The sequence below is a fragment of the Netta rufina genome, assembly GCF_964035555.1.
Source record: "Netta rufina genome assembly, chromosome: 3".
Taxonomy (NCBI): Eukaryota; Metazoa; Chordata; class Aves; order Anseriformes; family Anatidae; genus Netta; species Netta rufina.
The window spans coordinates 88,945,272-88,962,625 of record NC_140125.1 but is presented as its reverse complement, the minus strand read 5'-3'; positions in this window follow the sequence as shown (position 1 = coordinate 88,962,625).

Genomic DNA, 17,354 nt, shown 5'->3' with positions numbered 1-17,354 from the left:
ACATTTTTTAAATGCAGCCCAGAACATAGTTGGCATTCTGGGCTGCAAGCGCACTGATGGCTTATGTCCAGCTTCTCGTCCATCAGGACCCCCAAGTCCTTCTCTGCAGATATATAAACATATAAATACTCCTGGTATGGTATGAATTAAAGTGAAACAAACCACAGACAAAGGGAATAGATTATGTTTTTGAAGTCTGAATACTTTAGTCCTACTTGTGGTGAGTGAAGACAGGAAATACCATGAAAAACAGTTTTTAGAGGTAATTGATATCTATCCTTCTATATGTTAGATTTTCAGTAACTGTTCATAATATTTCATAAATCAAACTAAGATTCAGTGATTTGCATAAGTTTGACTAGACATTCACAACCATCTTTGGAAAGTTTGAGGATGGTACAATTAGTTCAGGAGACATCTGAAGATTGTATAGTCCAGGACTCTGCAATGAGGGATTCTGAACAGATATACAGCAAACCTGCTAAACTTATCCAATTTTTTTCTAAAGCAGTCTAGCAGTCTACTTTATATTTTTACCAACTTGCTGGCTGGAGATTTTGTTTCATGCTCAACACCACATCTTTTTCTTTGGAAATTATACCAATTTATTCTGCACAGTTGTTGAATCTGAATAAGAACAGCTGAATTGCTGTGGAAAACAGCTGGTTACAGTCCTATTTATAGCAAGTTTAATGCTCTGGAAAAAAGATCCTGTTTTCTCTCTGTCTTTTTAGAGTAATCAAACCTAATTTCTTCATTAATCATGTTCTCTAAATCTCTAAGAGTTCTTGCTACTCTCATCTGGATTGTCCCAAGTTGTCTACCTTTTTCTTCAAGGATTACCCTGGACTGGACCTAGCGGAGTCCTTCCGTCTTCTGCATACACTCAAATACTCACCTGTTGTGCCCTGAGTTGGATGCTCTGTTAATACAACCTAGGAAATGCATGTTTTTTTTCTTTTATTTGAAAAGCTTTTGTGGGTTGACCTCGGCTCACTGCCAGCTGCTCTTTCACTCCCCCTCCTCAGCAAGACAGAGGGAGTAAATATGATCATAGAATCATTCAGGTTGGAAAAAAGCTCATCTGGTCCAACCTTTAACCTAGTACTGACAAGTCCACCATTAAGCCATGTCACTAAGGTCTGCATCTACACATTTTTTGAAGACCTCCAGGGGTGGTGACTCAACCATTTCCATAGGCAGCCTGTTCCAATACTTCACAACCCTTTCAGCGAAGAAATTTTTCCTAATATCTAACCTAAACCTCCTCTGGCATGACTTGAGGCCATTTTCTTTTGTCTTATCACTTGGTGCTTGGGAGAAGAGCTTGATCCCCACATCGCTACAGCCTCCTTTAAGGAAATTGTAGAGTGCGATAAGGTCTCCTCTGAACCTCTTTTTCTGCAGCTTAAACAATCCCAGTTCCCTCAGGTACTCCTCACAAGACAACATAAAGATGGGGAGATCACTCATCAGTTACCATTACAGGCAAAACAGAGTTGACTTGGGGAAGATTAATTTATTGCCAATTAATAACAGGTTAGGGTAGTGTGAAAACTAAACTCCTCTCCCCCTCTTGTTCCCAGACAGGGTTGCTTCCTTCACATTTTATCACTCCTCTCTTATAGCTGCCTCACAGCATTTTTTTTTACCCTTTCTGAAAAACACTTCCCAGAAGCTCCACCATTTTGTGTGCTTGGCCACATGCCTTGTGGTGGGGCTATTGGAGCTGGCTGTGTCCTGCAAGGGGCAGCCCCATCTGCTCCTCACAGAAACCACATTGCAGCACCCTCCCGCCAACACCTGGCCACATAAACTCAATACAACTTCATTATTAATGCTACCTCATTTCCTTTATAAACCACTAAAGCCTCTGGATCTTGCTCTACCAGTTTTACCCTCTTTTTCCTCTTCTTGTGGCTTACAGTTAATTTTTATTTCCTACTTTTATTGATCCTTGCAGATCTTTGCTCCATTTCAGCATTATTTTGAATTCTAATGTGGTTGCAAATCTTAGTAGTCTACTGTTCACACACTCATTTTATCATTATAATTTCTACTTCAAATCTGAGTTAAAAATTAAAATAATTGTTGGATTGGGTGCCAACAAATTTTTGTCAGATCTTACAGGAAATATTCTCCAATTTGATTACTACTTTTGAGAAAAAAAATCCATCACTCTATACCCATTTCTAGGTTATTCTAGATAGATCATATTTTCTTGGTCTTGTTATGAAAATTATATACTGGCCAGTGTCAAAAGTCTTATTAAAGTTGAAATGTACTGCTTTCCCCTCTGCACCTAGTCATCTGTGCTGCCAAAGAAGATTACACTAACTTAGCAAGACATCTCTGGAGTAATTAACTTTGTCTAATTCCTCCTTTATTTCTGAGGAAGTTGCAATTTTATATTTATTTATATGTATATACATTTATTTTTAATTCCAGATTATTTCTGAAGGTAGGCTATAATTACTCTGGCTATTGTTTTTTCATTTCTTCAAACAGTTGGATACTTTAATGCTCTCTCTTGGTTCTCAGGAATCTTCACTTTCCTTGGTGACTTCACAGAATCACAGAATCACAGAATTTCTAGGTTGGAAGAGACCTCAAGATCATAGAGTCCAACCTCTGACCTAACACTAACAGTCCCCACTAAACCATATCCCTAAGCTGTATGTCTAAATGTCTTTTAAAGACTTCCAGGGATGGTGACTCCACCACTTCCCTGGGCAGCCTGTTCCAATGTCTAACAACCCTTTTGGTAAAGAAGTTCTTCCTAAGATCCAACCTAAAACTCCCCTGGCGCAACTTAAGCCCATTCCCCCTCGTCCTGTCACCAGGCACGTGGGAGAACAGACCAACCCCCACCTCGCTACAGCCTCCTTTAAGGTATCTGTAGAGAGCAATAAGGTCGCCCCTGAGCCTCCTTTTCTCCAGGCTGAACAAGCCCAGCTCCCTCAGCCGCTCCTCGTAGGACTTGTTCTCCAGGCCCCTCACCAGCTTCGTCGCCCTTCTCTGCACCCGCTCAAGCACCTCGATGTCCTTCTTGTAGCGAGGGGCCCAAAACTGAACACAGCACTCGAGGTGTGGCCTCACCAGAGCCGAGTACAGGGGGACGATCACCTCCCTAGCCCTTCTGGTCACAATGTTCCTGATACAAGCCAGGATGCTGTTGGTCTTCTTGGCCACCTGAGCACACTGCTGGCTCATATTCAGCCCACTATCAACCATCACACCCAGGTCCTTCTCTGCCTGGCAGCTCTCCAACCACTCATCTCCCAGCCTGTAGCTCTGCTTGGGGTTATTGCATCCCAGGTGGAGGACCCGGCACTTGGTCTTGTTGAACTTCATGCAGTTGACCTCAGCCCATCAGTGCAGCCTATCCAGATCCTCCTGCAGAGAACAAGAAAAATATTCATAGCAGAATAAAAATATTGATGGTAATATAAAGCAAGTTGAAAAGATAGGATACTAATAATAAATTATCTTTGTGAATCTCTAATGAAAAGTAGTGAAACATTAGCATCTCTACAAATTGGAACTACCAGGTGGATTGTCACTGCAAAATAACATTTGAATATTGATGGTAAATGAATCCAGGAAACAACTTGAAAGAAATACTAAAAAATTACAAGAATCCCAACAGAAGTGCAAAGAAATTGGCCCTGCTAGCCTAGGACATCTGTGCAACAAGGCTTGCTTACACTGTCTCACAAACTGAAGAAAAGAGAATAGGTGACAGCATTGTACTCTAAACCTCTTTATGTATTAGTATGCACATTTTCATTGCTTACTGATGGCATCCTGTGCTAATATAGATTAAAATCTCTTAGATAAGGCAAAATTTCCTATGAATACCCTCAATGATGATGTCTTGTTGCACAGATTGTGATAATTTCTCAATAATCTGCCCTTTCAGGCCTGCCAGATACAATGACAAATTGTGTAGCTGTTTTGTTTGCATTTGTAATCTCCAGCTTCATGGCCTTTCCGTGCCTTCTCTAACTGGATGACGGCACACATAATTTCCCTTTAATGTTGTATGTTGTACAGCTGAAAATGACGTGGTGGTGAAATATTTGCGCAATTTCTCTCATTTTTAATTAGTTCAACATTTTTTTTTTTTTTTTTTTTTGTGTGTGTGTGGACTCCAGTCAGCTGCACTACTAATTATGTACTGTAATCCTGATTGATACTACGTATTGACTAGAATAGGAAAAGTTCTGAGAAAGTATACAAGAAATATAAGCAAGTTATATATGCTCTTGAGACAGTCTATGCTGTTCGATTTTGGCTGAGAATCTGGCCGTGAGCCACTGTACAACTTTTGAGTTATATTACAATTCTATTTTAGACCCCTGGGAAATATACGGCGTTTTAAGTGTATTATCCATTTGCAAGCTTACTATTTTCCTTGAGCTGGCTGTTTGTATCTGATGTGAAGATTTTTAATCTTACAACATCAGTGAAGATGTGAGAATTATGTTCCCACTTTTCTATTGTATACTTTAGAAGTTACCATCTGGAAGAGAAAGAAGCTGAAGTTCACGGACAAGTCCTTTACCAGACGTGATGAGGGTGGGGGTGAGAAAAGTGGCTTGAAGTTAGTGTTCTGCTTCCAAAGCTGAAAGCCAAACCTACTCCTGTCATGTCTTAGAACAGCCTGGGGGATGCACTAAACAATTCTGGCTTTGTGACTGCTAATGACTCATGTAAGCATTCTTATCACAAAGGGACTTCAGCAGAAGCCAAAGATCAGACCTTATTTGTGTATCTGTGTGAGTGATAGCAGAAGGGAATGAAGCAATTCTTCATCTTCTTTTTCTATAGGTAAATGCTTATCTTGTTCTTCTTTAATGAAATATCTTGTATGGGAAGCAACTAGGCATCAGCTATTCTTAAAATATCTTTGGAGTTGTAAACAACTTACATATGCAAGTCTTTTGCAAATGAACCTGTGAGAGTTGAGCAGAGCATGTCATTTTGGAAAGAATGTGGACTTCTTCTAAATGGGAACTATTAAGCTTTAAGCTGTAAACCCTTAAAACTCCTTCACTTTAGAATGTGTTGGATATTGCCATTCCCAAAAGAATGGGAGTTGAAAAAAATGAGCAACATTGCTAGACATATGCAATATTTTGTGTCATCTTGTTTAGTATGAAAAACCTGAGACATCATCTGGAGCTAAGGAAGACTAGCAGTATATACAGAACAATTTAGCCTGTTCACAGAACTACATTTCTGAAGCAAGATAGGACATTCTATTGCCTAGAACATGGGTTTTAAAACTGGAAGATAGGCTCAAGATAGTATTAGTTGTGTATGGCAAATAAATATAAACATAGCTTGAATATGGTGACTTTTTGTGATTCTATTACTAATTTGAAGTTCAAAATTGGAGTCTAACAGCTTGTTTCTACATTATTTTGTTAAAGTAACTTGCTATACTCTAGACTATAAAATAATATCCTTTTTTTTTTTTTTTTTTTTTTTTTTTTTTTTTTTCAGGTTGTTTCTATCAGGATAAGCCATAAAGTCAGCTTCTTCCTTTATAATCAAGATTTTAGTTTCTGAGAGAACAAATTTCATTAAAATCTTATTTTCCTTGAAGGAAAAGGGAATATTGAGAGTAAATAGAGTAAATATAGGTCAATGCTTCTTAATTTTAGTGGTGAATGAGAATTAAATATGGGGCTGATTGCTGTATAGATTTTTTTCCAATCACTTATTTTTATACTGATTTTTTTTTTTTCACTTGTTTTTTCAAAAGGGATGTTATACATCTGGAATTATGTTGCATTTATTTGGAAAATGAACTTCAATTTCTATTTCATATAAAGTATAGACTATTTCTTTAGTTGCTTAACAAAAGCATTTCTATTTTATTTCTATCCATCAATGACCTCTGACAGGGATAAGTTGAATGACTCCAAGGAAAACCATAGGTCTTCATTTTCCAAGACCTTGAAGGAAGTTTTTTTTGAGGCAGGATTAATGCAAGTCTCAAGCTACAGGAACAGAGGGAAGGCAATGCTGTCTCATCTTTTGAGTTGCATGAGAAGAGGAGGATATTATGGAAGCCAAGACTTGGGGAGTGAAAGTCACTCCAGTCCTTGACAAGCTTCTGTAAACCTCTGGGAAGCTAGCAAAGGTGAATTTGTGTGCCAGCAGACCATTATGTCCTGGCTCAGGGTTGCAGTTCTGTCTCTATTGTCTACCTCTATAGTCTGCCAGTGTGGGTTTTAAAACTTTTTTTTTTTTTTTGTAAAAATCTTTATGTGTTTTGTTTTCTATTTTCCTGCTTGCTTTTTAAACAGTCCATGAAAAGGTATCATATGCAAGCCTTATCATTTTTTGGGGTGTGAAAGTAAGTAAATGGCTATGAGTATATACATTATGTCAACAGAGAGCTGCCCTCAGTTTTGCACAGTCCTGTAGATTGTACTATTAAGAGAACACAAATTGCTATTAATGCTTAAGAGACCTAGACAGATGAAGATAGCCAAATGTAATTTTCAATAAACAAAAAATTGTCAGTGTGTTGATCAAGAACACTATGTATTTTCTGGAGGTAAAAGATGCCCCCAATTCCACATCACATAAAACATACTGAGAAGAAAATTTCAAACTTGGACCTAAGGTCACAGTATAAAAATTTGCTTTTAGGCTTTTAACATTTAAACACCTTCAAATGACACTTAGAAAAGATTTAAATCAGTTTTCAGTGCTGATTTGCAGAAACTTCTTCATACACTATGGATTCTTTGAATTGATATATTGAACTTCTGTTCCACTTTTAACCAAATGTTCTTCATGTTGTGATCTAGTTTTAGCCAGATGCCTTACTACATTGGCAGTTTAGTTTTATGTTAGTGATGATAGGTTATAAGGAGTTTGCAATGTGAATGAGAGAAGGAATTGGCAAAACATAGTTTGGAGGTAAAAGAAGGAAAATTCTCCCCTACAGGAGTTATATTACTTTTATTAGAATGACAAAACCAAAAAACTTTACTTATTTGTGCTAAAGCACGTACATAAGGACAGTAGACGTGTCAGTTGTTGCAGTATCACCTGTGGTAGTTACAGTGTTGCATCTGTAACCAGAAATAAAAATAAGGAGAAAAAAATAAAGAGAAAAAAAAGTAACATTCATTATGTAAACAGGCCTCATGTATAGTTAGGTGTATATAGGTGTATTTGGAAGCTAGCTTTGTGAGTTTTCTAATTGTGCAAGACAAAGGACACAACATGTATGATTCTGATTAATAAAAAGATAGACATTTGGAACTTATATCTCTGACAATCTTATTTTCTACGTCCTTTACATGAAATCCAAAGGTTCTGTATTATAAGAGGAGAGAAAAGACTTTGGCTTATAAATTAGAACATAAATTTGGTGAAGGTACAAGAAGTTCACTGTGTAGTTTGAATGTCATTTTACTAGATGTTTCAAGTTGTTTTTACTGGTACTTCTGTGGTAACTCAGCCTGCCTCATATCATTATCATTCATAAGATTTTATAAATATTCTGAAACTCTTGTTTCTGGTAGGACAAAAGTTTTAAACGAGAGAGCACTCTCCTTGTCTTATGTACATTATCAAGCCTTTTCCTGTTCCTGCTTTGCTGCCTTTATTGTGGTTAATGGTTAATATTGCTGTCTGAACACAGCAAAGTGATTAATTATGAGGTTTTGCTGTCAAGGACAACACCCCCGCTGCAACACACACACACACTCAAGAGCAACAATGTAGGATCTGAGAAGTAGTCAAGATAAATAATGCATATTTGATGACTTGTGTTCGTCACAGATCTGAAAATGCTTTAGCAAAATGCTAGGAAATTATATCTCATTATATCAAGTGAGTTTATGGGATTAAATGAAATTTGTTTTTGGAAAAGGAAACAACTCAGACATTGCCAACAATTTTTGGATACAATATAAGAAATGCTATTAGTAACTTGAAATCTGATTCATGTAAATTTATGATATTCATTGAAAAACTTTTCTGAACCTTCAGTTTTTTTATTGTTATTATTTTTTTAGCATTTTGTTCATCTTTGTTTTCTTCTGTGCACAGAAACATACTGACTGCAAAAGGGAAAGAATCTCTGAAAGTGCCTGCTAAATGGCACAGTGACCAGTAAAGTACTGCACTGAACTGCAGGCATAGGTGATCTGTGCTCAGTAAAAATCCTTTTTTAGTAAGAGTTAGTAAGAGGCAAGAGCTCTAAAGAAGGATGGCGTTCTCACTGTCTTCTGCAGAGTCATTCCAGTTGGCTGAGAGATGTTCTCAGCATAAGGTCTATGAACATTTCGTGTGTCTGTGTTAAAGAGCAAGTTTGTGTCTTGGTAAGTGTTAAAAATGACAATATATTGACCTGCTAGGATAAGATTACTGTGCATTATACCCAGCCACCCCATGTTTTTTTTGTTTTTCCTGGGGGACAAGGGTATCTGCCAGTTTTCAATTACTGGGGTAGGATATCTGAAAGCTGAGCAGAAATACACTCTCAGCCATGGAGTAACTATTGTTGGCAATGTCTGTGATGTGGAGAAGGAGAAGGGGAGCACTGACACTTTCAGACCTTTCTCTGCAGTGGCTGTACTGCTGCAGAGCTGGAAGCACCTCTGCAGAAGGCAGTCCTGGAAGAAAGAGGTGGGGTGATCTCATTGCCAGCTGGCCAGCATGGATGCACAACTGGGATAGTGTCTCTCAGGGAGGGAACACTAGTGGGCTATGAACCAGAGACACTAGTACTTATCTTTTAACGAGTGAAGCAATACAGAGAAAAGACAAAAGACAGCAGAGCCTCCTCTAGGAGAGTGGAATAGTAAAGGAGTCTGGGCATGGCTAAGCTTAGTGCCTGCAGGCCTGGAGATTCCTCTTCCAGTAGCTAGTGACTTCGAGATGGCTCTGGTCACAGTTTTCCTGCAACATTTTGACATTGCTGCAAGATTGGGAAAAATGTATTTGTAGTATGAATCCATACCAGGCTTCCATTTGAGTTGTGGAGTGAAGACTGAGATGTCAACAGGATAGAAGAAGGTAACAGATTAAAAAGTTATCATAAGAGATGGAGATAATCATCAACATATTCTATAAAAAAAATATTTTCTAAATTAGAAAAAAAAATCAGAGGAAGTAGTGTCTTCAGAAAATTAATTTATTAGGAAAAATGACAATTTAAAATCATTGTTGGCATTGTTTAAAAATTAAACAGAGGACAAAATTTTTGAAGGACTTTGAAAGTGTCTTAAAAGTATATCTATGAGCTATATTAAACCCAAGTAATGATTGTTCTAAAAGGTTATTCATAATTTAAACAGAAAACTGATAAATATTTTATAAATATTTTGGGAGGAAACTTGATGCTTATATACAAGTTTATATACAATTTCAATTACAGTCAAGAAGTATATTGCCATCAGTTGCAGCCATGTAGCACTCTTTTAGCACCAAAACATTTGATGCAACACAGTGCTGATTTTTTAAAGTCAGTTAGAGCTGTTGAAGAAAAAAGATATAATGAATCATTTTATTAGACATGTTACACTTAGTTACAGCTAAAAATGCTAGATAGAAATCCTTCTTTGGAGCAAGATTGTTCTACAAATGTTGTGTAAGAAAACTGCAAAAATAAATAGAACAAAACTAACAAAAGGAACCAAGTTCTCCAAAGTGTGAGTAGAAATCCAGTTGTTTACAGTTGCTTGAAGGAAAATACCTTTAATTCATTAACACATTTGTAAAGTTTGATCAAAGTGGTTTGTCAGTAGTAGAATCATAGAATCATTTAGGTTGGAAAAGACCTTCAAAATTACCACCCCCAACCATCAATGTAACCTACTGAGTCCCATCACTAAACTATGTCCCATAGTGCCACATCTCTTAAATACCTCTAGGGATGGGGACTCCACCACTTCCCTGGGCAGCCCGTTCCAATGTTAGACCACCCCCTCCAAAAAGAAATTCTTCCTAATATCCAATCTAAACTTCCCCAGTTCAAGTTGATACCATTTCCTTGTGTCCTATCACTTGTCACCTGAGAAAAGTGTCTGTCATCCTCCTCACTGCAACCTCCTTTCAGTAAGTAAGTAAGTAGTAGATACTGATTTTTAGTAATGGAGAATTAGAATACATGTAATTTCAATTTCAATGTCAATTGTTCATTGACAAGCCTGCTTTGCTTTGATTTACTTCTTTGATTTTGGTTTGCTTCTGGAAGTGAAGTTTTCCATATGTATCTGTTAACTTGGTTCTCAATTTTAGCTATGGATTGTGTAAATGCTCCTTCTGGTATCCTTTGGAAAACAGTTATAAGAGATAAAAAGCATATCTGTATAACACTCCTATAATTTTGGTGAATAAAGCTGGAAAAAATAATCATTATTCCATGCTTTCTACATCCTCTTGAGTTATTAAATACTGTTGCTTCAATTGATTTTTATATAGATTATGTGTTTTGCTATGCATATCACAAGCATGCCATTAATTTGAAGACATATCTTCAAAACTTCTGCCAGTACTTGGGGAACTCTGTAAGTATCCTTTTTTATTGCAATGGCTCCCTAAGTGCCAACAAAATCTGCCATTGAGCATGCCTGGTTGGGCCTGTAGTAATTGCTTCAAGTTGCTTGATTAATGCTGAGACGATGCTTACCAGATACAGTGAGCTGTCTGTGCCTCATATGATCGGGCATAGACGCACTAGTTGATAGCTCACAGATGCTGCCACCTTTTGGGAAACAGTATGTATCTATCCTTGGTTTTAGAGAGGGTTTACATGCCCATGGTTAATGGTTCATTCCCTTCAGGGGGCTGGTTACAAGTGGAGCTTCTCAGGATGTCCTTGTCTGGAAGTTTTTCAAGACCTTAGGAGTCAAACCATAAGGTCTGAATTCAGTGCTGACCTTGATTTGAGCAGGGGTATGGACCCCTTCCCACATCAATGAGTGTGTGATATGTAGGAGGGAACATTGAGCTGTGGGTCCTTGGAGATCATGACAGCTCAGTTCTGGGGAGACATAGGATGCAAGATACAAGCCATGGTATACAGTCATATTTACTAGATCCCACTGCTTCTATCTCAGCATTGAGGCTTTTATGGGTCTCATTCTTGGATGAATAAGTCATCTTTTAACATAATAAACTGGTGTAATTTATGACCAAAAACTAACTCAGTCAACATAAAAATTTTCACTTGAGTAGTGAGACCCAAGAACGGAGGACTCATTAATGCAGTTTGAAAAACTCTGTGGCTAATCTGCAAGAATTTTTATGACTGTTTTATGGTAAAGATGATATCACTGAAACTTGTTTTGGATGAGTCATTCAGGTGAGATGGGCCAACATTTGCTTTCCTTTATTTATATTTTTTTTGTTCATAAATTTTTTAATGGATATTTTATCTGTCTTATTTACCTCAGGATATTTATGTAGTATCTTGGTATCTCACCATTACTTACAGATTTTATCTTTCTGTCAAGAGAGATGAGAACAGACATCATAGTAAAGAAAAGGAACAGAAGAACATGGGTAGATTACATGACCATAGCCTCACATGATGATCAAATGGGAAAAGTTACCTTAATCTCTGCAAAATCATTCAAACAAAGGAGCCGTCATAATATGAGTGAGAACCTGCCTACCTAATATCCTGTTTCTGATGATCAGTCATATCAGTTGCTTTAAAAGAAAATATAGAAATCTGATTTATAACTGTGGAAGATTGACCCAGAGAAGTTTCACCCTAATCCATAGCAGTTACATTTTTGCTTAGCCTTCAAAAATTTTTTGGGGACATTAATAGCTACAGTAACTCAATCTATATAAATATCTGCTCACTGTTTCCTGTTAGAGAATAAGAACGTGAAATACTTATGAGAAAATCCTGAAGCCAAACGGAAGACCTTGACTTCCCCAAGTCTCATGGAAAATGACAGTGGCATTCCTTATAATATATGGGTATGCACAACTTTCCCAGTACGTACATATTTTAAGATGCCACTAGTACCACTCTAAGCAATTTAAAGAAATACAGCTATTTGCAACTTTATGTTTTTCAGTTTATGCATTTTTCTCTTGTGTAAATAGATTCAAGTGAGACCAGAGCATATGTACATACATACTTGTATACATGCACATGCACACCTTTTCCTGAAGACTAAATTTGCTGATTTTCCTGTTGGAACTGACAAGAATCTGCTAAATATTTTCTCCTCAAATAGAAACGAATGGAGGGTGTTTCAACTGTTGCTTTTTCAGCCACTAAGTAATGTTTATTTTGCATATCATTAGAACACCAAATCATGTTCTACTGCATGATTTTTTATTGCTTTAATATGTGATGTAAGAAATACTCTTCCAATTAATCACTGTAGTCAAATTGCTTCCCTTATTGCACTGAGTTGTTGAGTGAAGGACTGAGACAATAACAGTAGAGCAAAGTATTTCAAAAACTATTCAAAGAGAGAGACTTATGGGAAAATTTTGGATATTGTTCAGACTTGAGAAACCTGCCTCAAAATACCTTCAGTCTAATGATTTTTCCATTTGTGTCTCCCTTTTCTAAGGAGATTGTGACATCTCTAGCTCTGGGCAACAGATTCTGAGAGAGGTGAGACTGACACTGCTACACTCATGATGGGTGCCTGTTAATTCCTGACCTCAAGTTACCAGCATATATTGGTGCTAATAGGCAGAGTTTGGCATGCATGATGCACTATTTTTCCCCCCTCGGGGTTTTCTGTTCTTCCATCATGATGAACAGTTCTGACAAGTGCAGACTGAGATAGCAGGCATTTTGCAAGTGATACTTATCAGGCATCTCCCTGAGATGGAAGAAGCAGTGTCAGAACTGGGCAGAATAATGCAAAATGTCACCTTTCCAGATTAGCCTTTCCAATGCCTTGCTGTTATACACAAAATAGTACAACAACTGGCAAAATGTCCTTAATGCAGGCACAATTATGAAATAAATGACAGTTTTTCTACTGTAAAATTAAGAAACACACTGAAAGCACTCTGTGTGAGCAGCATGTCTCATCTATCTAACCTTTGCTCTGGATTTCCTGAGCTGCACTGGAATCTGGCCCTTGGTCCTGACTTGTGTGAAGTGGGGGCAGACATGAGATTGTGCAGCCACCCCGATCCCTGTCCCACTTTACATAAGGGCTGTATCCACTTATGTCTTTTGAACAATACATGGTTGCTTGTTTAAATACATAGCCAGAGCCTGCCCCTCAGGGATCTTTGAATTCCTTAGAAGTCCTGAATTTTTGCTCTTTGCCTGAGGCAGAATGAAACTAAAATGTCTTGTGAAGCCTTCTGGGGTAAGGGAAGCAACTTAACCTTCCCACTTATGACAACATGTTGCACCAACTTTGCCATTTTGCTGTAGAAAACACAATGCTTCTTGTCAGGGCTGAGCAGCTTGCAGGTCAGTAAGTAATATCTGCTAAAGAGGAGGATGAAATTACACAGGTCTCTGGTGAACACTGATGTTATCATGAATGGCTTTAATGGTGCTCACCTTGAAATTAAGAAATGGAGAGTAAGAGTAAAGCAAGACCAATAATCAGTCTCCATCCTAGGCAAGGGATCCTTCCCTGACAGGGAAGTAAGTAAGTGAGAAGTAAAGAACATAGCAAAAGGATTGTGATTGGAATTTGGGGCAATAGAGAAAGGATGTATGATGTATGAGAAAAGAATGAAATATGTTTATAATGAAAATAAAAGGGGATTAGCATACTGTATAAAATTAACTATAAAATACAGAGTATAAAAGGCTGCTCAGAAAGGGTTCAGAATCGCAGAAGTTAAATATTTAACAAAGGCCAGCTACCTGCCAACTGTCAAGTTTCAAACTGTCAAAAACATGTTAAAAAAAAGGATCCAAAATGGTCTTTAGGCAATTTAATTAAAAAAATCAGGTCTAAGCGGTTCCTCTTGACAAATCTATTGTAGTGGTTTTATCCAGCTGGGCACCACCACAACTGCTCTCTTACTCCCCATCTTCAAAGGGAAAGGGGAAGCAAATATGATGAAAAGAGCTCAAGGGTTGAGAAGGGAGATCACTCAACAATTATTGTCATGGGTTAAACAGACTCAGCATAGTGAGAGTAATATAATTTATTACCTAACAAGCTAGAGCAGTGAGAAACTAAAAGCAAACTAAAACCACTTTCCTCCCACCCACCCTATTCAACCTCCTCTCCCCAAGCAGCACAGGGGAACAGGGAATGGAAGCTGCGGTCAGTCCCTAACGCTTCATCTCCACTGCTCCCTGATGGTCACTCTCTGCCCCTGCTCCACGGGGCATCCCTCCCATGGGATGCCGTCCTTCCCGACCTGAGTCTGCGGGGGCTGCCCACAGGCAGCAGCTCTTCAAGAACTGCTCCCACATGGCTCCCTACCATGGGAGCCCCCATGGAGCAAACTGCTCCAGCATGGGTCCCCCACAGGTGGGCGGCTCAACCCAGATCCCCTGCTCCTGCATGGGCTCCTCTCCACGGGCTGCAGCTCTGGCCCAGGGCCTGCTCCTGCGGGGCTCTCCATGGGCCGCAGCCTCCTCCAGGACACATCCACCTGCTCCACTGGGGGCTCCTCCACGGACTGCAACATGGAGATCTGCTCGATGTGGGACCCATGGGCTGCAGGGAGACAGCCTGCTCCACCAGGGGCCTCTCCACAGGCTGCAGGGTAACTTTTGCTCCATGTGTGGAGCACCTCCTGCACTGACCTTGGGGTCTGCAAGGCTGGTTCTCACTCCTCTCTCTCTCTCAGCTGCTGTTGTGCAGCAGTTTTTTTCCCCCCTTTATTCAATCTGCATCCCCAGAGGCCCACCCAGTGTTGCTCCCTGGCTCAGCTCTGGCCAGTGGCAGGTACCTTTTGGAGCTGGCTGGAGCTGGCTGTGATCTGACATGGGGCAGCTTATGGATTCTTCTCACAGAGGCCACCCCTGCAGCCCCATGGTACCAAGACCTTGCCACGCAATCCCAATACAGTGGTTGAGTTTCTGTTAAGCTCTTCTTTTTCTCTCTGTCCAGCAATTCTGATCTTCTCTCCCAAATTTAAAGTTCTCACTGATTTAATGACCTGTGATATCATATATAAATTAAATTTTAAGCAGAATATGAATCTTTCTGTCAAAAAAATGAGATACAGATATTATATATTTTTCAAGAATAATTATTTGGTACATTTATGAGTTGCATAGGCTGCGAAAATGGAACTGCTGACTTTGTTTAAAAACTACAAGGTGAAGGTGAATACAATATTGCTGTATAAAAGGTCATCTATTAAAGTTATATTTGAGGTCCTAGAAAGAATTTAAAGGCTCAATCCTTGAAGTCAATGGCATAATTTATGGCATGTGATACAGCATTTTTCTGAACTGGGATGTAAAACTCAGCAGTCAGCACCTTGAACTATCTGTCTAGGAAACTACACAGTAGAAATAATTCAAAAAGCCCTTTTAGTTTCATTTTACCGTACTGAAAAAAGTTAGATTTTAGAGGTCTACTAACTTTTATGCTGATACCTTCATTGTTTGTTCATACTTCTTTGTTTCAACTCTTTACCTACAATCAATTGTAACAAGAGAAGCAGAAGAAAAAGAAATACTGTTCTGGACAGTTTCTCTCAAAATACTGTACTCTACAGTACAGGAAAGTGGTGGTGAATCTGTTTCATTTATGGACTAAATGCATTTTTCTTGGTTACTCTGACTACATAGTAGGCAGGTCCTCCTGCATGATGCCAGCAGCAGTGGTGCCTGGTGCTATGGAGGCATTTAAATACACAGCCAAAGGGATCTTTGGATTCCTTAGAAGTCCTGAATTTTTGCTCTTTGCCTGAACTCATCATGAATTCACCTGACTGAGTCCCAAATGTCTTGCACATCAATGCCTGTGTCTTCCTGGACTTGGCATGCATATGTTAAGAGACCCCCATCTACCTTCATTACTCCTTCAGTATTCAGTCAGGTGGTGGCTCCAGACCCCACCTATTGAGTTTTTTCATATATTCATAGTGAGTGCTTCAAGCATCATCCTCCCAGAGCCTTTTGTGATGTTCAGATCTTGCGAACTGTTTGGCTCAACCAAGTATTAGTGTCCCTGATTTTGTATCTGCCTCTACTCCCATTCCCCTGCCACTTCTAAAAGCACTTCTAAAGGCACTCCCAGCAAAACCGTACATCCCTCCTGCCAACTTCAGCTTCACCATGACTGAGTTTCCTGCTATATACCTGAGGGATGTGACATATGGGCAAGTCACTGCTGAGCTAGCACTGACCACAGAGATTTCATCTTATATGTGAAACCTGAAGAGTCTCTTTCAATTAAGACTATATATGTTTTTCAATTTCCCTCAGTCTGCTTTCATCTAGTGATAAAAAAAAAAGTCTGCAAAATATGACCCCAAAACTTCAGCCGCTTCTGGTACTGATCAAGGTGAAGCATTTCTTTGCTCTTAATTGATTTTTGATCAAGCCTTTAAAGCAAAGGAGTTAACTTGTGGAATGTTTTAATTTTTAATCTTTTTATCTTTTTTTTTTTTTAATCTTTTTAATTTTTAAGCACGATTGATTTTGGCAGGGTTCACATAGAATAGCCACTCTAATGATAAACTCTGTCAACTGTTATGGTGCTGTGAATCAAATATTTTGCTGAGGAATTGAAACTCTGCCCTTTCAAAAGGTTATCCTCTTGCATAGTCCATGGTTTTTAATTTTCAGGGAAATGACTTTGCTTGTATAATTGTCAAAGTTTTAAAATACGGGTTGTAAAAATGAGACATTTTCTACATTAATGAGCCTAAAGTAGAAATAAAATATTTTTGCCATTATAGCAGTTCCCCGTTGTTAGCCATATTTCAACATAACTCAAAGCTTGAAGACTGTTCAAAGTTGTTTTTTTTTTTTTTTTTTTTTTTTTTGGTGTTGTGCAAAAGTACGACTATTTTAAAGACTCTCACGTAAAGCACATAGCATTATTTCTCTGGCTCAGTGATCTGATTTTTACTGTTTTATATTTAGGTGAACAGTACATATGCTCAGAGCTCTTTTGGCAGAAGAGAGCTAATGTATGTGTGGTACAGTCTTGTATAATTTCAGTGGATTTATTGCTCTTTTTCTTTTCTCTAACATTGTAATTATGATTTCAATTATTATTCTAAATTTTTGCTAAGTTTTGTAAAGACAGAGAAGGACAAGATTCTTGACACAAAAAGACATTTTTTCTTACTTTTTTTTTTTTTTTTTTTTTTTAGAACTTGTGGTATATAAGTACAGAAAAGACCTGAATCAATGTAAAGTCCTCCAAAATGCTTTTGTTTCTGAAATTAAA